The sequence below is a fragment of the Embiotoca jacksoni genome, unplaced genomic scaffold (assembly GCF_022577435.1).
Source record: "Embiotoca jacksoni isolate LCO1_2020_lvr unplaced genomic scaffold, fEmbJac1.0.p SCAF_3, whole genome shotgun sequence".
NCBI classification, from domain to species: domain Eukaryota; kingdom Metazoa; phylum Chordata; class Actinopteri; family Embiotocidae; genus Embiotoca; species Embiotoca jacksoni.
The window spans coordinates 5,918,999-5,937,405 of NW_027185381.1; the positions used below are offsets into that span (position 1 = coordinate 5,918,999).

The following is an 18,407-nucleotide window of genomic DNA, read 5'->3' on the forward strand; positions in this document are numbered from 1 at the left end:
TAAATAAGTATTAATTACGTTTGCCATTGTTGCGATAAATTTAAAGGGTAAGTTGGCCCAAATTATAAAAATAATAACATTTTGCCACAGACATGTTAAAACCAGGACAAGAAAAACTAAATAGTTGACCTTAGAAAGGAGGATTGTGTTGCAATCCAAATCAGGAAAATTTGTATGAACACTGACCAAATTTTTTGCCATCCCGCCAACAAACTGAGGGTTTGACGAAGTATGACAATTTGAATTGGAAGCTGTTCTTGGAGCCCAGTAAACACTCTTAGCCCACCTGAGAGGCCTCTGTAGCGGATGTTTCAAGACAGAACAGAGGTCCTGTGTGAAGTCCACAGCAGAGCCAACAGAGGATCAGTGTATTTCTCTCACAGCACTTTCACTGCACAAACAACAGCACACACTCAGCCACGCAAAGCCGGACAAACGACAAACAGTGTGATTCTTGTACACAGCTTTGAAGTTGAAAAATTGGCTGGAATCTGCCTTAACATAGTTAGTGATGCCTGATATTTTCTTTCAAAAATTGATTCCAGCAAGAACAAGAAAAAAGAACCTCACCATTCTTGGGCTGCATGGTTTGAACAGACTACTCCGACTCGGAGAGCTAACCTGGGGTCAGCCTTATTATAGCCTCACATGCACACTACAAACAGCCATTTGCTAAACCTGGGGTCCTAGAAAACAAATAACAACATCAAAGAGGTCAAACTGCCGACGGAGCGCTTTGAAGGTACCGTGATAAGGATGGGACCGCCCTGTGAAGGCCCCAAATTGAGAGAAGATGGGAGATAGTCCTAATTGAGAATAGGAGGTCGCTAATTCAAGAAAGAAAGAAGTGAACAGGAGGAGACTTAAAGATAGAGCATCTGTTCACACAACACAAGCAACGAAACACACCACAGACGCATTTTTCATCATATACATCATGACGGCGCCCTAACACAACATCTAAGTTGTACAAAGAGGGCATTACAAACGCGCCTTTGATTCCACAATTTGAGGCTAATTGAGAACAATGAAGAAAAAAAGCAAACACTGGGCATGTATGATCTTTTATTCATGTCTTTAATCAACCAAATGATTATCTCTTGGATCCATTTTTCTCTCAGGGCACAATTAAGGGCAATTCTGACTAGAGCAACTCAAAGGCTTGTACACTAAGAAGTTCTCATAATAATAATGATAACAAATAGTCGGCAAAAACACTTCAATGAAACACCCCTGCGAACATTTTTATAAAATGCAGCTTTTTTTCTGTTTTTCCCCAACAAAAGTTGAACAGCAAAAGGCTCAAAAAGCCACCTTTTCAATCAAGTGACTGCGAGTTGGATTCCCCTGAGCGCCGTTCGCACTCTGCGGCTCTTGCTGACCCGTCTGAACATGTTCCAGATGTCTGCAGAACCAGTTATTCTGTTTCCTCTCCTTCTCTTTAACCACCCCTCTCTCTCTCTCTCCCCTCCATTCCTTCCCTCCACTCGCCCTGCCACTCATCTGCAGATGGCAGATCCGACACCTGAAGGATGCTGGGTAATCAGAGAGACAGCTGGCTGCCCAGTAGAGGAGATATGCCGTGAAGCACACACACACACACACACACACACACACACACACACACACACACACACACACACACACACATTCAGCAAGGGCCTTATGCAGAGAGCATGTTTTCTTTACAAAATGGACCGTTCATTTCTGCTTAAAACTGGCATGTACATATATGTAAATACCGCATTTAAAACTCCATTAACTGTAACTGCTGTAAAAGCAGTGTGCAGGACTGGTACTGTGTCACTGAAGGTGTGTTAGGAGAGTTTTTGAGTATAATTTTTTAATACCTGCACATGCAGACTTTCAATCTGTACAAATAAAATTCGAAGTATTATCCTCAGTATTCATCTTTTGGCCTGAAGTGGAGTCATATCGTCACAATATGATCATGTTATGCTTTTTTTACAAGTCATATGTACACATTAGTGATTACAGCATAACTAGATAAGAAAGCAAGCTCTAAACATTTTGTTTGACATATGTAGCCTAATGTTGCCTTTTTTTCTGATGTAACACTGTAAAGAAATCACTGTTAATTAATACAGGCATTTTTGCAGGAGATACAAACAATTTAGCGCAATCTATTGAAATATGTGATTTTGCCAAATCTTGCCTCTGGTATCAGAAAATATTTCATTCCAATATCAGGATTTGAATCTTTGCCGATGGAATTACAGAGGCCTGAAGAGTAATACAATTATTTTTTTTTAAGTCAGTATTCTAAAAGTAGATGGATTGTATCACTGAGTTATTTCAATTCAATTTCAATTCAATTCAATTCAATTCAATTGTATTTGTATAGCGCCAAATCACAACAGAGGTTATTTCATGGCATTTAACACACCAAAGTCCTTACAGAAAAATTTACATTATACAGGGAAACAATTCAACAATTTTTGTGACTTTATGTGGGACAGAACAGTATGGTTTTCCATTGTCCTGTGTCCCTAAACACTGGAGGACAGACACTTTTCTAATATGTGGCTTTTTCCAAAGGCTATGAATGAAGCAGCGAAGACAATGATACAGGTCAGCAAACTGCCGTAGTGAAGCTGGCATCACATAAGACCATTTACCGTGAAACTTCAACTTCATTTTATGTTTTTTTTTATTTACTTAGTGTGGGAGTTCAGAAAGTTGCATTCAAATAAGATATATTTGTTTTGTCTTTCACATGCTAAAAGCCTAAGCTGTAACCGGCATTGTGTGTTTAAGTTCGATGGACATATCAACATTTTCAACTACCTCTCACAATTGCTAATGTGTCCCACATTGTCCCTCACAAACCTCCTCTTTGCACCACATTCGGCTTGTTGGAAACTAGTCATCCTAGTCACCGCTCAAACAGAAACATTCAGACCAGCTGACACACTGTTTCAGACACCAAGCCAATTTTGTTGTGTTTCTTTTGCTCTGTTCCCACACTGTCACATGCCCAACCATTGCTCTTCTCAGTCACTTCTGAGAGGGGGACCTGACATAGGAGAACCAGGCTATAAAACCATTTTAGGCTCCTCCTGACAACTGCAGGAAGTAACAGCTACCTTTTTGGCCTACTGTCCAACAGCTGTAAAATGGCACATGTCTCCCTACAGTTGAGCCAGCTGCAAAAAATAAAAAATAAAAAAGCACCTGTCTGGAAAAAAAAAACGTACGGCAGCAAAGTGAAAGGCCCGAAATTTGCCTTTGGAAAATGCAAGCTGTGACATCACAGCATTATAGATTGTAAGAAAAGAGGTGGGCAATATCAAGATGATGCACTGTATTATCTTCACAGCGAGGCTTGCACCTGCACAATGAATGCACGCATTCACGCAACAAAATATGCACAGTCCAAAATGTTGTCTTGTTGCAGCTGTCAATGCCACTTGTGCAGACGCAGACACACTGGAGTAAGAACAATGGAACTCTATGAGACAGAAGCTCTCTCAATGAGCTTAGCACTGCATGAGGTTCTGTGCTGCCACTTCCATGTCTGCACCATAGGAAACCGAGTATGGTTCCAACCAATCATATGGGCAATTAAACCAAAATGAGGCTCACTTGACCGATAAATGATGAGCTTATAGCACACGTGGACTCTTGGAGGACCGCTGGTCATGTTGTACGAGCTTCATACTGTTCTGTGATTATTTCTCTGTGTTTTACGTTGGATCTGCAAGCAAGCATCTTATTAAGCTTTTAATTCACTGTATTTCACACTTTGAAACTGGGACTTATATAGCGTCAAACTGCTGAGGATTTTGGCCAAGCCTTGCACCTTGAACTTAGTTTCTTAGTTACATGTTTGAAGCAAACTAAATCATACAACATGTGTCCGGAGCATGTCTAAAGATGAAAGCGTTGCTGTTCTCATCAAACAAATGAACTGTCCCCTAAACTCTGTGTGCCAGACTATTTAAGACGTAAAGTGGGCGGGATTGTCTGGTTGGTTTAAAAAATGTACGACAATTGTTTGAAGTATACTGAGCTCTTTACACAGTACAGAGATAGTAAGGTGATTGGTTCGTGTAAAAAAAGATTTTTGGACTTTGACACTGGGAGTTGACATCTGCATCCGGAGTTTAGGCTGCTAAAATACTTGGTTAAGGTGAGGGAAAGATAATGTTTCCTGATTATGTCAGTAAAAAAGATGGGGTTGAGGATATGCATGTGGGTGGTCAAACTGCTATAGAATACTTTTAAAATGTGGAACAAGATAAAGGGATGTTTGCATGAGTGAAAAGCTTTTGTGTTCCCGTCACAAAACACAGAGGTGAACATTACAGAAGCTTAAGTGACAAAATGCATTCTCTACCAAGTCACTCTTAACATGAAATATTGCTAAGGTAAGGGGTGGGAGGGGCGGAGAGGGATGGCAAGGCAAGCGCCAGCACATACATCTGAACCTCACCCCTCTGCTCGCTACCCTTAGGAGATTACATTATGGTGCTCACCATTGTCCCACTCCTTCAAGACAAAGCCTGCCCCACTGTGCAAACAGTGCGCTTTGGAAAGATTGTAAAAACAAGAGACGAATGTCAAAGGCAAAAGTGAATAGGATCTCTCCCTTCTTTTGTCAAGCCGGTGAGGTATGCACAAACACATCGCTGCGTGACAGAGAAGAAAGGCGCTCCTTGTGAAGGAAGGAGCGGAAAAAGTTGGAGCGTCTTCGTATGAAAAGGCCAACACCGTGAGAAGTTGCCTGCCTGACTCCTGGGTCTATAGAAAAAAAAACTCCACAAGCCTTTGGATGAAAGACCCCAAAAAACACAGAAGGTGGTACGCTAAAGACAAAAACGCAAGGCCTGGAATGATGACCTATGGCTGCCAAGAACATAAAAGGTGCAAGACCATGTTGTGTCCAAAGGAAGAAAGAGAAAAACTATAGTACAAAATAACATATTCTTCAAGAAAGTAAATTTCTTCATTTGCTGCAAAGTGATATCAGATGTATGAAGACAAGCCAACCTCTGCTAAGCTTCCACTGTCCCAGCCGAAAGTCAACCTTGTCACGACCCAAACAAGGCTTTAACTGTCAGGGGCAATTAATGAGGGCGACCTCGGCTCCTTCTAATTTACAAGGCTAGCGCCAGCCTGTAATTAATTGCTGCGTGCATAAATGTAAATGAGTCCACTGGGGAAGTAGAGGGAGTTAAAAAAGAAAAAGGTCTGTCAGGCCAATATTCCAGCAGGGAGCAATCTGCGAGAGAGGGAAATGATTTAGAGGACAGCGCACAAATCTGCTGCTCTGTAAAACATGAAGAAGCTGAATGCGAGAGGAGACTTGTTGGATGGAGGAGGTGGTCGTCAGGAACGGTTAAAAAATAACAATTGAAAAAACTGTGGCGGCAATAAATATCCAGTTTTATTCCAATCTTTTCTTCCCCTGTATATCTGCAATTTGTATTCATAAGAGAAATCAAACATATAATTTATCTCATCTGCCAGATCCATACTGCCCCGTCTATTACTGCTCCTACTTGTTACATTTAAAAACCTTCAGCATGTTGTAAACATTTATTAGGTTTAAGTATTTTTCCTTAACTTTTTTTCCCACTGTTTGTTTCTATAACTGAGACAGACTTCTTGCCTGCTTGGGGTCTGTAAAGTTCAATCCAAGATTTCACGCCAAACAGATATTAATCTGATTTCCACTCATTTTTGTAATTTTATGATACTATTCACATTTTGTGTCCATCTTCTATGTGTGGGGTTGTTCATCATCAAAGATCTTTTTTTTTTTTTTACTTGCACTGTCCCAGTAAAAGCCTGTGTGCAGCAGAAACAACTTCCCATGTGAAAGAGGACTTCAACAAATTTGTATTAGGTTAACAGTCACAAGAAATGTTTTTAAACTATTATAAACTTTGGCAAGTCATTATTTTCAAATGTAAATGTTTGTGTTACATCATGCAGATTGGGTGAATATTTTCTTCTCTTCAAGCTGAAACACACCATGACTTCCTCCATCATCACCATTATTATATTGTACCTTGTCCTCTAGCAAATGTCATGGAGCTGCACAATTACAAAGAACACATAAAATCAAAGAGAGGCAGGCAGGAAAAATATGTCACCGTTTGTGGTGACTACAATAGCGGCTGTCATTCGTAAATCTTGAGCACAAAGGGACACCTCTTAACTCGCCTTATATGCATCATGAACAAACGGCACAGGTCCATTTCAAACCTGCACAAATGTGAGCAAAACACACGTGAGATCCATAGTGTGCAGGTCAAAGTAGTGACACTTAAAGACAGAGCCATACACACACACACACACACACACACACACACACACACGCACACACAGACACATGGCGGGCCCCGCAACAGCCACAATAGCGTCTTTATGACATAAGCTCCTTTTCACTACAGTGCTTTACAAAGCAAATGAGATTTTTCCTATGGAAGGTCTCCAGCAATAACATTTGACATAACAGGCCAGCCTACGTATGTTTCCCATATTTAACAGGGAGACACAGTGTAAGCTCTTTAAGAATGAGACTAAACAGCTTGCTGAGGCAGCAGTTTTCCCTCCTGCAATGGCAGGAACCATTGACTTGAGGGACCGTGGCAAAAGGCCATTTTATTTGGTTACACACTGGCTGCCAGTCAAGACAACTTAACTACCACGAACAATATAGTAGTGCAGTTGACCTGATTGGTTGTTTCCAGTATTGAGTCATCTCAGACTGATCAATAATACTAATTTGCACCCACAAAGAACAGGTGGGGTCCATTAAGTGCGTGTATTTCTTTTCACGTGGCTCACACACAGTGCTGCTACCATGAAGCATATCGTGTGTATTCTTGTGTGTGAAACTGTTGCACAAATGTCAGCGGGCCACGGTGCCGCTGTCTGTCTGACTGCGCTGGACTACGTGGAGGAAACCTGAGGTCTGAGCCCAGTCAGCTCGATACCCGAGCCAGCGCCACTCCTCTGCACACCCCGTCATCACTGAACACCACACACCACACTTCTGCTAATCCAACAGTATGTACAGAACGTAGCATGCCATATACAAACAAAACATGAGCCAGAAGGTTGTCAGGAGTATGTCATTTATGAGTACATTCATGACATAAAAAAGGAACCTGATTTGCGTGTCACACGAAGATGGGCTGCTTTCGTAAAGCGGTATTTTTCTATTCTGAGCCACCGTCGATATCCAGCCTCCTTCATTCCCTCCTCTTTTTTTTCCACTGTTGCCTCTATCTCTCTGCTGCGAGCCCAAACACTCACCACCATCTCATGATGACAACAGCTCGATTAAAGACTTCTTTACGGCCTGGAAACCATGGTAACGCCCTGCTTAGACAAGCTGGCTCACGACCAATTGGATTTGGGCTTTGGCTCAGCGGGTGGGACCATGTTATCCTGGCCCTCACTACTTCACCGCAGGATCATTTCAGAGGCCTCGCACCCCGAACCCTGCTACCACGCCCCATTACTCTAAACCACCATCAGTGGTAAAGTGAAGGTTACCCAGCCTGCTTTTAGAGGAGGGTGGCGCTTCTATAGGTGGGAGGAGCAGAAAGAAACAAATTATAAAAACAATGTAAACATGAACTCAGAAGGCAAACTCATTATGTTAGCAGCTGTTTTCTGTTCAAACGTTTTTAGAGGTTATTAATCCCTTTCAGTTTGTTTGGCCTGCAGATGAGAAAGATGCCATGCACTTGGTCCTGCAACAAATAACTACAGATTCCTGCAAAGGTTTTTTTTGTTTCTCATTGCTGACACCAGCTCTGTTCACCAGCATTAACAGCACAGAAGCTAAAATATAAATCTATCATGCACCAAGATAAATGAAGTTACCAAAAATGTCTTAAGATTTCAGATTGAATAACTCATAACCAAGTGAGTATGGTACAAGAAGGGGACCTGAATGGAATTTATTCATTTTACTGGTGTGTAATCACCTTAAACAAAAAATTGTCGTGTTTTCATCATCTTTGAATCAGCCCCTTATATCGACCAACCTGGGGTCATGCTAAAGTATGTAATACACCTGTCAGTCCACAAGAGTCAACCATGTCAGCGTCACGTTTTGCCTCACCTAGGTGTGAAAAACTATGTTGCAGCACGATTGGGCACCAAAACTACTTGGTTATGGTTAAGAAAATATTTAATTATAAAATTCTGGGTAATTTCTAAGGAACATTAACCCTGGTCTCCCAAGAGTAAGTTCTGGGATTGATAGCCCAGAAAGGGCTGAAAAGGGGCAGAGTTTCGTGGCCACGTTAGATTTACCTACACGTTCAGAAGGGGAGGGCGAGGGGAGGGGTGTTCAGTTGGTTGCAACCTGCAATCTCAACACTAGGTGCCACTAAATCCTACACACTGCTGCTTTAAGGCAACAACTAATGTATTTACACAGCCAAGTACAACTTTGATCAGAATGCAAGAACAAAATTATTTTATCATGAAGATTTACCCGCACTATCTTTACACCTTTTACTGATGATGGGGTGGTGGAGCTTTGTTGAGGTCATGATATAGTGACTTAAAATGGATATGGAAAGATTAAAACGTCTGAGCATTTACCTGGGTTTCATTGAAAAAACATTACTGAGCTGCACTTTGGGAAATGTAGGATCCAGCATTTTTGGAGCTTCACCAAATAGGGACTTGTAGTCCGAATAAATTAGCTTCTGCTGTCTCAGTTTGGACAATTTGTCTTGTAATATGCCTCTTAGATGTCACCTTTATGGAAGTCAAACATTAAATAGTTGGAGTTTCCAAAAGTAGAATGGAAGGCAGAGCCTTCAGTTTTCAGGCTCCTCTCCTGTGGAATCAACCAGCTCCCAGTTAGTGTTCGAAGGGCAGAAACCCTCCCTAGCTTTAAGATTAGACTCAAAACTTTCCTTTTTGATCAAGCTTATAGTTAGGGCTGGCTCAGGTGGTCCTGAACCATCCTGCAGTTATGCTGTTACAGGCCGAGGCTGCTGGGGGACCTGGCTATGCACTGAGCTTCTTTCCTCTCACTCTTTAACTCTCTATAAACTCATTTCTCACCATTACATCTCATCAACTTCATGCTTCTTCTCTCCTATAGTTTTTGCTTATGTTGTCTCTCCATTTAGTTCCCTCGCTCGCGTAGTTTCTGTCCTTTCTTTTCCAGATGTCCCGTCATGGAGCTGCATGTCTCGGCCCTGCGCTTGTCATCTCCACCAACAGTTATTCTCTTCTATCTCTATGCTGTCCTTTTCTCTCTATGCTCTCCTCTCACCCCAACCGGTCGAGGCAGATGGCCGCCCACCCCTGAGCCTGGGTCTGTCTGAGGTTTTCCTGTTCAGAGGGAGTTTTTCCTTCCCTCTCCTGGAGGTTTTTCTCCCTTAAAGAGGAGTTTTTTCCCTCTTAGCTTATGCGGGAATTTTTAATTTGTTGGATTTCTCTGTATAATGTTGTAAAGTTCTGCTGTAAGGACTTTAATCTGTTAAATGCCATGAAATAACCTGCGTTGTGATTTGGCGCTATATAAATAAAATTGAATTGAATTGAATTAAATTTTATGTTGCCTCCATTTTTATATTCAATCAAATCGTAATACGTCTCCCTTTGACAATTATCACTCTGAGGATTGCAAACTGTCCTTTTCCTATCCAGACCTGTATCTTCCACATTCATTTACTGTCTAACCTTGTTTACATAATACACCAATATCAAGTATTTATTAGATAAATAAGTGAAAGTAAATTTGCATTTAATGGGAAGTTAAGTGTGTATTCACTCTCTGCCTGTTTTTGTGTGCGTTATAAATGTGTTGTATGCCTTAGAACATGTGTGTGTGTGTGTGTGTGTGTGTGTGTGTGTGTGTGTGTGTGTGTGTGTGTGTGTGTGTGTGTTTCAGTACAGTATGCATGTGGGTCTTCACGGTCCGAGTCAAAGCACAGTAGCATGTACTTCTGTTTTGTCAGTCTGAGCCGCATTTGCCACTTTGAGCTGCTCCCTCAATATGATGTCAGAAAGGCTCACGGGAACAGCAGAGGAGGCCTTTTTCCTCACCACAAACATTTGAGCACGTTTCCTTTTTCTTTTCCATCCCATGACAAACAAACATATAGAGCAGGTTCAAAATGAAAACTGCAGTATTATACTGCAGTGGCTTAGGAACCAACTTGTGTAAGATATGAGCAGATAAATCAAAAAATAGCGACTCAATTTACACATATAATACCTCCGTGCAGCATCAACAGCAGACTCATCAAAAGTGCAAATAATCAGTTTTGTTTGTTTTACATAGGGAGTGCCTCAGGGGTGGGGAAAAAAAAAAGTGTCAGTGGAAACCATATGCTGGCGGCCAACCGGCGTTTGATAATTCAGAAACACCCATCTTGGCTATGAATAATACAAAAAATGAACAAATGTATTTTCAAACATTCATACAACTGTCAAGATTTTGGCACTTACATTGTCTTATATGTGGAACCCCACCCTTCTGTATTTCAGGCAATATAAACCTACACGGGAGATGTTTGCTAATGACAGCCACTTTCCTATATTGACTCCTTGTATTATGTTAAGCATACTATAGTTAAGAGTCCTCACTTATTGAAGTTCTGAGGTATCTTTGATGTTCAAAACAGCTCAAATTGTATGTAAAGAAAAGAAAAATACCTTGTAAATAAATCACTATTTGTGGGTTTGGGTAATCCACAGAGGGTATGGTCTTAATTCCAGCACCACAAATTAACCAAGGATAATGCCAGGATCTCCTTTTTGAAAAAAAAAACCCCGCTGAAGTATAAATGCTAAAGCCATGGCGACAATCAAAAACATTCATCCTTTATAAACAGTTCTCAAACCATACAACTTCCCAGACGAGCACCATGTCACACTCTACGACCCTGACAGACAGCAACACAAATACTCAAAGTTGTGGAAAGACAATGGCTCACAGACAGAGCTTCAACAGCCCACTTGTCATATGAGACTTGGGATAAAATAATCAGTGCCAGTCATGTTATTTGATATGACAGCATTTTTGGTTTAGTAAAACAAGGGAGGCTGGTTGTTTTTTTCTGTCCTTATTTGATACAAAACTGAAGATAGCTACTGCAAATGTTCAGGATTTTAGTCAGAGATAGGAGTTCTAGCTGTCGATTGATCTTGACAGGCGGGCTAAGATCATCTGTCACGTCAGCCAACATTTGATTTTGGAGTTGCCTTTCGGTTTGGATCTGTTAAATGTAACCCAAAAGAAAAGGATGGAAAAAGGCAGAGTGAAAGAAAAAGTGGGAGAGACTAAAGAAAAGTGGATGGAAGAGGAAGGACTGAAAACCTCCTGAACACGGAGACATGCTCGCATGTGATTTCCCTTTTCTGTAAAATCATCAGGAGCTGTGTAATTGCCAAAGCATCTGCTGCTGCTGCAATCCAAGGTCGTGACGGCTGACTGACAGATAAAGACTCACTGGAGCACATGTGTCAGTCACCTGGTCACCCTTTAATCTCCTCGAAAATACAAAAAGTCTGTAATCTATTTGCCTGGACTAAAAAGACTGACCACAGCACTTTAATCCTGTAATTTACGTCCACAAATTAGCAGAGAATCAACTGCAACGCACGTTTTTTCCAGGACCCTTTTTTTTAACATTTACTTTTGGCGGCTGCATCTGGCGGAGCTCAGGGGGTCGGTCAAGTGCAGCAGAAAGAAAAGAGATTGAATTATGTTTTTTTACAATGAGTCAGCAGCCTTAAAGTGAAACAATAAAGTTACAGTGATGAGAGTTACATAACCAAACAGCAATGAATAATGACTTTGGAGACTAATCTCTTTTGCATGCGACATGAGAGAATCTAAAGAGGTTTATTTTCAAATGTTATATGTTTCTGCAGAGGATACAGACAAAGGTTAATATTCACTATTTAAATTGAGAGGAGTGTTGACATTTTGCCAACCACAACTAAAATTAATCTGCATCTGATGCTGTTTCTTTTGTCCATTTGGAAGGTTTCATAAAATGTTCTCACCCCTTTTGATTTCTAATGTACGTGAGTTCTCTTGTCAAAGAATTTTAACATCATTTTGAAAAACGAATTTAAAACCATCAGCTTTCCTCTCGTTTTCTGTCCTATCAAAAAAGGGAACAGCACCCATCTGCCTTTTGGGGGGCATTTCATTGTCCTCAGATCAATGTGAAAATGTTTCCTGAGTGACTAAAATATTGGAAGACTTTAATGCGAGGCATACTCAAAATAAAGCACACTCCTTTTTTCTCCTTTTTTTCTTTACAAGTAATTCAAAATGACAGTTTGGATGCATAAACAAACCTTGACCTGGCAAAAGTGTTTCACTATTAAAGGAAAATTCCAACCCTGCAGTCCCATGTGTTGGATTTGTTAAGCGCCATCCAAGATTTATTTTTTTAATAGTACTTCAATTATTGAGTTCCCACATTTTTAAGAATGACCTTAAAAAACACAAATGGCAGCTCTCTGTGTTGTGTCAGTGGAGAGCGTGATGGTGAGTTTTTCCACTTGAGAAAAGCGAGAGAGCAAAGAGAACGACGCTGCAGGTTGCCATGCCAAGTAGTTCACGAATGGCTAAAACAAACAAACAGGAAAAAAGAAAAAGAAAAAAAGCAACATTCATTGAAGATAATCATAGTATAAGAAACACAAATAAAGAGGTTTAAGTCTAATGTGGATTCAAGCCACCCCTGGTTATTTTTCTCGAGGCAGGATGCCAGGTTTGTGTCTGTGTTAATAGTGCAGCAGTCATTTTGTCAAAGGCTCTTGTGTAAACCATACATTTATAAATCTTACTCAATCCTTTGCAGGTACATAATACCCATTGTTCATGTTGCAGTCATCAGAAGACGGTGACACACACCCTGATACACAAAGAAAGAAAAGTCAAGAGAGAACAATTGCAAGAAGCGGATGAACTTTATGAACTTGAGCTGCTTTGTGCACCAAGTTCCCCACAAATACAAGCTGCTGTGCACCAGAGAAGACACTACAATGCTGAACAAAGACTGAATATAATGAAGATGTGAAATTAAGAGGAAGGAACAGATTGCATGTGTGGAGGCGATGCTGTTATCACTAGGAGCACGTGTCTCAGGTAAGCACTTATTCTGAGCTTTGTTATAGGATGGTGGGGAGCAGGTGTTGGAGAATCTGCAGCATAAAGGAAAGGTTACCCTGACCACCGTAAAAGAGGAGAGAGGAGAATGAAGACGGCGCCCTATCAGTCTCCACTCTGGAGGAAAAAGAGGGAAGCTGTTTCCAAGGTTATGTGGCCCTGGAGAACAGAAGAGGGATCCACAGAGCAGGATTGCGACCCACCAGAGCACACACTCACACAGTCAAAAAATCCTACATGCAGACAAAAAGGCCATCCATAGACATACGTGACAAGGATACACCATAAAGCACACAGAGAAATGCTTTTATAGCATGCAAAACTAACTGTGCACAAAGATATGGACGCATACACGTGGCCCATGCACACACTCATATGTGCACATGCAAAAGCACATAAAGATCAGTGGAAACACACAAAAACACAGTAACTACAATTTCTTTGTGGGCTAATCACAAAATCACAAAAGATGTAGAAGTCCAAATAATTATAAGTGCACACACACACTGTACGTACAAACACACCTAAGCTTGAATTGTGGTTGAGAAACTTATGGGTATCTGCCAGCATGCTTCAAGTGCTTGTTCTCCAGGGCCCCGACCTTTCTTTTCCAGCAGCAAGACTGCAATTTGGGTGTGCCGTTGGGCCAGAGATAAGTATAGGCTGACTAATATGCACTTATAGGACCCAGGGAGAAATACTTAGGGCTAAATGTTTAATTTGTGTTTGTACAACACATGTCCAATTTGGGGGCTGGTGTCTTTTTCAAAGAGCCCGACAGCAAATAATTAGGACTCTCCGGATCGGCCACAGGCTCAAAATGGTGGAGCGATGATTTTCCAATGAAGGTGAACGACATCCTCAAAAAAACAACGTGGAAACACTTAAATCTGCAACACCGTGATCAGATGGGAGATAGATGTTCAACTCAATATGCAGGGTAAATAAAATAACAGTGTTGCTAAGGGGGATTAACATCATGGTCCATTGTAAGCTTGAATCGGGTTTCTTTTGTACATCAGAGTGTAATGGGTGTCTGATAAATGCAAAACTCTTTCTCAAAATCCAGAGCATTCCCCCACAGTCTTCTTCTAACTCTCTCTTTCTCCCAGCTGTCAGATCCCTTAATCTTTAGCCTTTCCAACTGCTTGTACCCTCTGTGCCACCAAAGCGTGCCTCTGGATCACACTGCAGGAAAAGGCCTCTGAGAGTCAAAGGAATGTATGTGGCATATCAGAATAATGTTTGAGCAGCGGCTTGATTACTAAATACCAGAATCAGATTGTTGCATTGCATTACAACCTGCGTTCATATTTTCAGAGCTTAACATCGAGGCAAAGAAAAATAAATTTCAATTGATTGATATTTTCAGGACAAAATTCGAAAGTTCGAAATAAATATTTTTGTAGTCATTTTTAAAAGCAGATAATCTTGTGTTGATGTTTGGAAAAGGGCATGAGTGGAATGTGAAGGGGAGACAGAGATTGAATCAGAAAATGTAATTGTCTGTGTCAAATGGGATAATCATAAAATTTAATAAATGTATTATCTGTGAGAGGACAGGCCCAAAAAATAAGATGCATTTTTATTTTGGGGTCAGGTAATAAATCTGTAGAATTTAAATACACAAAATTTAATTATTACTCACTTTGTAAGCTACTTTGAATTTTTTTTTTATATATATATATATCAGAGGTTGCGATTAATTCAAGTTCGCTTCAGATATGACGGGTAATTTACGCACTGTTCCTAATAGTGATTTCATGCGGCAGACAGAATCGCAATAGACCACACAGTGACCAGCCGCTGTATTCAAGCTGGTCCGCCTGTTGTCAGCGCTGATCCCCACAGAAGAAGAGGAGAGAGAGAGAGAAAAAAGAGAAAGGCTGCAGGTCTCAGACAGCGGAGAGAGCGCAGTCATGCAGCCCGGGACAATGTGCTGAATTGGCAGCCTATATATAAGTCTGCCATTTGGACACTAATGCCACTTTACCTTATGAGGGAACTTCAACCCGCAGCACCTGCTCAAAACAAAATGCCATAGGAGATCAACTTCAGCTACCCCCCCTCTGTTCGGATTGTTTTTCAGACAGACGCTCTCACTTACAAGAAGGGGTGGGGTGGGGGGTTGAGAGGGGTGTGTGGGGGTGTATAAATTGTTCTGCCAGAGTCCAAACAATTAAACAACTTGTTGGAAATTATGATTTAATGCGCGGGCCGGCGTGGGCAGGCCCAAAGTGGCAACTGGTGGATCTGTCAAGCTGGGCACTTCTAACTCTGACACAGGAGTGATTCGATATGCAAACAAAAACGTGAATGCGTAAAACAATTAAAGCTGAGGCCGGGAAATTGCGCATTCGCATTAAACTCCCAAAACGACAAGTGATTCAAATGTAGTGGTATCATTTTTTAGAAGAAAAAAAATCTGTGAAACATCCGGGCTTTGCATTTCCTCTTTAGTGGTTTTCTAACTCGTTTGTGTAACGCATGTTTGATCTCTCTCGCTCTGTTTCTCTAAAAGCTTCTTATCTGCTGGTGAGCAGCGGCTTATCTCCGAGGTGTAGTGTGGCTCTCAATGTTGGGAAACACCCTGAATTGACTTTATCGGTCTTTTCCAGGCTGTTGTCGTGCGCCTTGTCCTCCTATACCCCCTGTCACATCCTCACCGTGAACTCGGGGCAAACTTTCACACAGGAGACAGACTCCCACTGATTGTCCGAGCAGCAGGGCTCCTCGCTGCGGATTAGAAACCGTCCTTGCCCGCAAGGCTCAAGTTCACACACCCGCAATTAACTTCACACATAACCAGCGCTACCACCCCATCAGGCTGCGTAGCTGTCAAGTGAAATTGACACTTGTATTAACGCACAGAAAGTTAAGACGCACGGTGTAAACATTTATTCTCGTAACATAAAGGTAATCAGAGGAGAGGGAAAAAAGAAATTTCCAGATTAATTGCTCAACTCTCTCGCCGAGCTGGGACATTGTCCTGTGTCAGTGGATCCGTGTTAGGGCTTCGGGTTAAGTTTTAATTTATGACTCACGCATTTTTCTCAGGTCAGTCACCGTCACCTCCGGAGTGGGTCGAGAAGACGCCACTCCACGCCACTCTTGTCCCAGCTTTTCTCCGCTTTGCAGTCTATTCCTCTCTATTGTACTCCAGTACATCGGTGGAGGGGAGATGGAGGGAGGGACACAGGACACAGTTTTGCTGCGGGTTGAAATGTGCACTGTGGAGGTGCAGCAGAGACGTGGACGCACAGGAGGACCACAAAGGTCCGGCGGAGCGCGACGAGTTCACGATTCTGGACAGCGCTGTGTGGCCGGGAAGGAAGGTGCTGAAACTATCACCACAGACTATAGGTCTCAATAATGGGGTGACGTCTTAGAGCCCTTTGATTTCTTGAGACTAAACTCTAAAATGGTGCTTTAAAGTTCGGGTTCAGCACTCTTTAAAAGTTTTTAAAATTTGCAAGTAGAGATTTTCTGCATAGGTTTTTTGCGCATGGACTCTTTCTAAATGTCTCCTAATGAGATTGGAGCCTATAGAATCATTTGCTGGTGCCATAGAACCGCTCAACCATTTCTCTTGATGGTGCATGACGGGTTTGGTGGACAAAGTTTAGTCCCTGCTTTTCTTGCACAACATAACTTCATCTTTTATTTCTAAAATTAACCTTAAATATTTTATCTAGATCATACAAATTTTGGAGAAATAGAAAATATCTATTGACTGATATGTGTTTGGAAGTCAAAATTCTGTTCATATTTGTATAGTTTGTCAAGGATAACAGATTTATTGTTATGATTTAGTTTTTTTTAGGACACTGTCGCCAAATTAGAATTAAATGGAGCTAAATCACAACTTTTGTTAAGTATTTATAAACCACGCGGTTTCGGTGGCCTTATTAAACATAATAATGGTTATCATAAGAATGAAGAATATTCAAAATAATTTGCACTTGTGTCAGAGAACAACAAATGTGTAAATATCCATAATAGATGTGAACTTATAATATTGATTACTATCAATAGTTACTATTTTATTATAAACTTGTTTTATTGAGGTTTTTGAGGTTTTTTTTTAAAGTCAGTTGTAGTTTTTTAGTTATTTTTCTCCCATAACATCTATAACACAACACTTTCCTAAAAATCTCCTGTAAGTTATAGTTTTTGCAGGTCATGTAGGGTCGACCGAGTCTAATCACGGTCCAACTGCAGGTGTAAACACAGTGATGCATCCCGAATCTGCAGCTGTCATCGCTGTTTGTTGCGGAGCAGGAATAAGCGGAGTGCGCACCGACTTTTCAAAACAAGCAGCCCAGAGGACAGTCCCCGTGCTGTCCACACTGAAGCAACAGTACTCCTCTTACCTGGATTCACTTGTTCGACATTCGCTGCGTGTTGTCTTGCAAACTTGAAGATTGTTATGGGCGATGATAACAGAGTTTCGGCGCTGAGAAGAAACAGGAGTCAGTTCAAACAGCCTTCAAATCCCGTGCGTAAAGTCACCATCGCTGGCGCGTGTCGGGGACTTTGGTAACTCCTCTGTTTGCACTCCACCGAGGATCACAAAGTCAAATAAAACACTTCGGTGTCGTTGTCAGAAGTGACACGGAGTCCGAGGAGCTGTCATTGGGAGAGGTTTTTTTTAAAAGTATTTTAGGTTATTTCCCGTCCGGCACAATGTGGAGGTTAAGTGAGAGTGCGGGGCACTATCGGGTAAAGAGGCAGAGGCAGGATAACCCCTCCTCTCTCTCTCTCTCTCTCTCCCTCTCTCTCTCTCTCTCTCTCTCTCACACACACACACACACACTCACTAGGCAGTTATCTGTCTCTGTCCGTGTGTTTCACTTCCCTTGTGGCTGCCTGGGCTTTATTGTTGAATAAAATAGAAAACTATTTATATTTTCATTTTCTTCCCCTGCTTAATTTTAACTTGTCTTCTCATATATCTCCTATGAAGGCGCATAGCCTAATTGTCACCTCATCCAGGTGAAGCCCATTTAAAATTGAATAGCTTACATTTTTGCTCAGCTATCCTTGATAAAACCTTGACACATCTGTCTTACAAAAGTCTGTGTCAGAAATCACGCAAGTCTGAAAAACACACATATAATGAGGTTTTATAGGCTACTGGTAAAAGTAGCCGAATAAAAAAAATGCTGCAGCTATTGCTGGACAGATTTAGACAATAAATGCCCATCAAAAGTTTTCGTTCAGCTAATATTTTGCATAATAATGTAATCAAATTCTCACCACTGGT

At 41.3% G+C, this 18,407-nt stretch overlaps 1 protein-coding gene across 2 annotated transcripts in view; it reads right to left on the minus strand.

The window, feature by feature from the left end:
* LOC138206200 (transcription factor SOX-6-like) overlaps positions 1–17,844 on the minus strand; it is a 115,871-nt gene extending 98,027 nt beyond the window's left edge. For both annotated transcript variants that reach the window (XM_069162758.1, XM_069162757.1), the window contains exon 1: positions 17,515–17,844. The gene's annotated coding sequence lies outside the window, so the exon portion shown is untranslated. The remainder of the gene's footprint in view (positions 1–17,514) is intronic.
* Between the last annotated feature and the right edge of the window lie 563 nt (positions 17,845–18,407).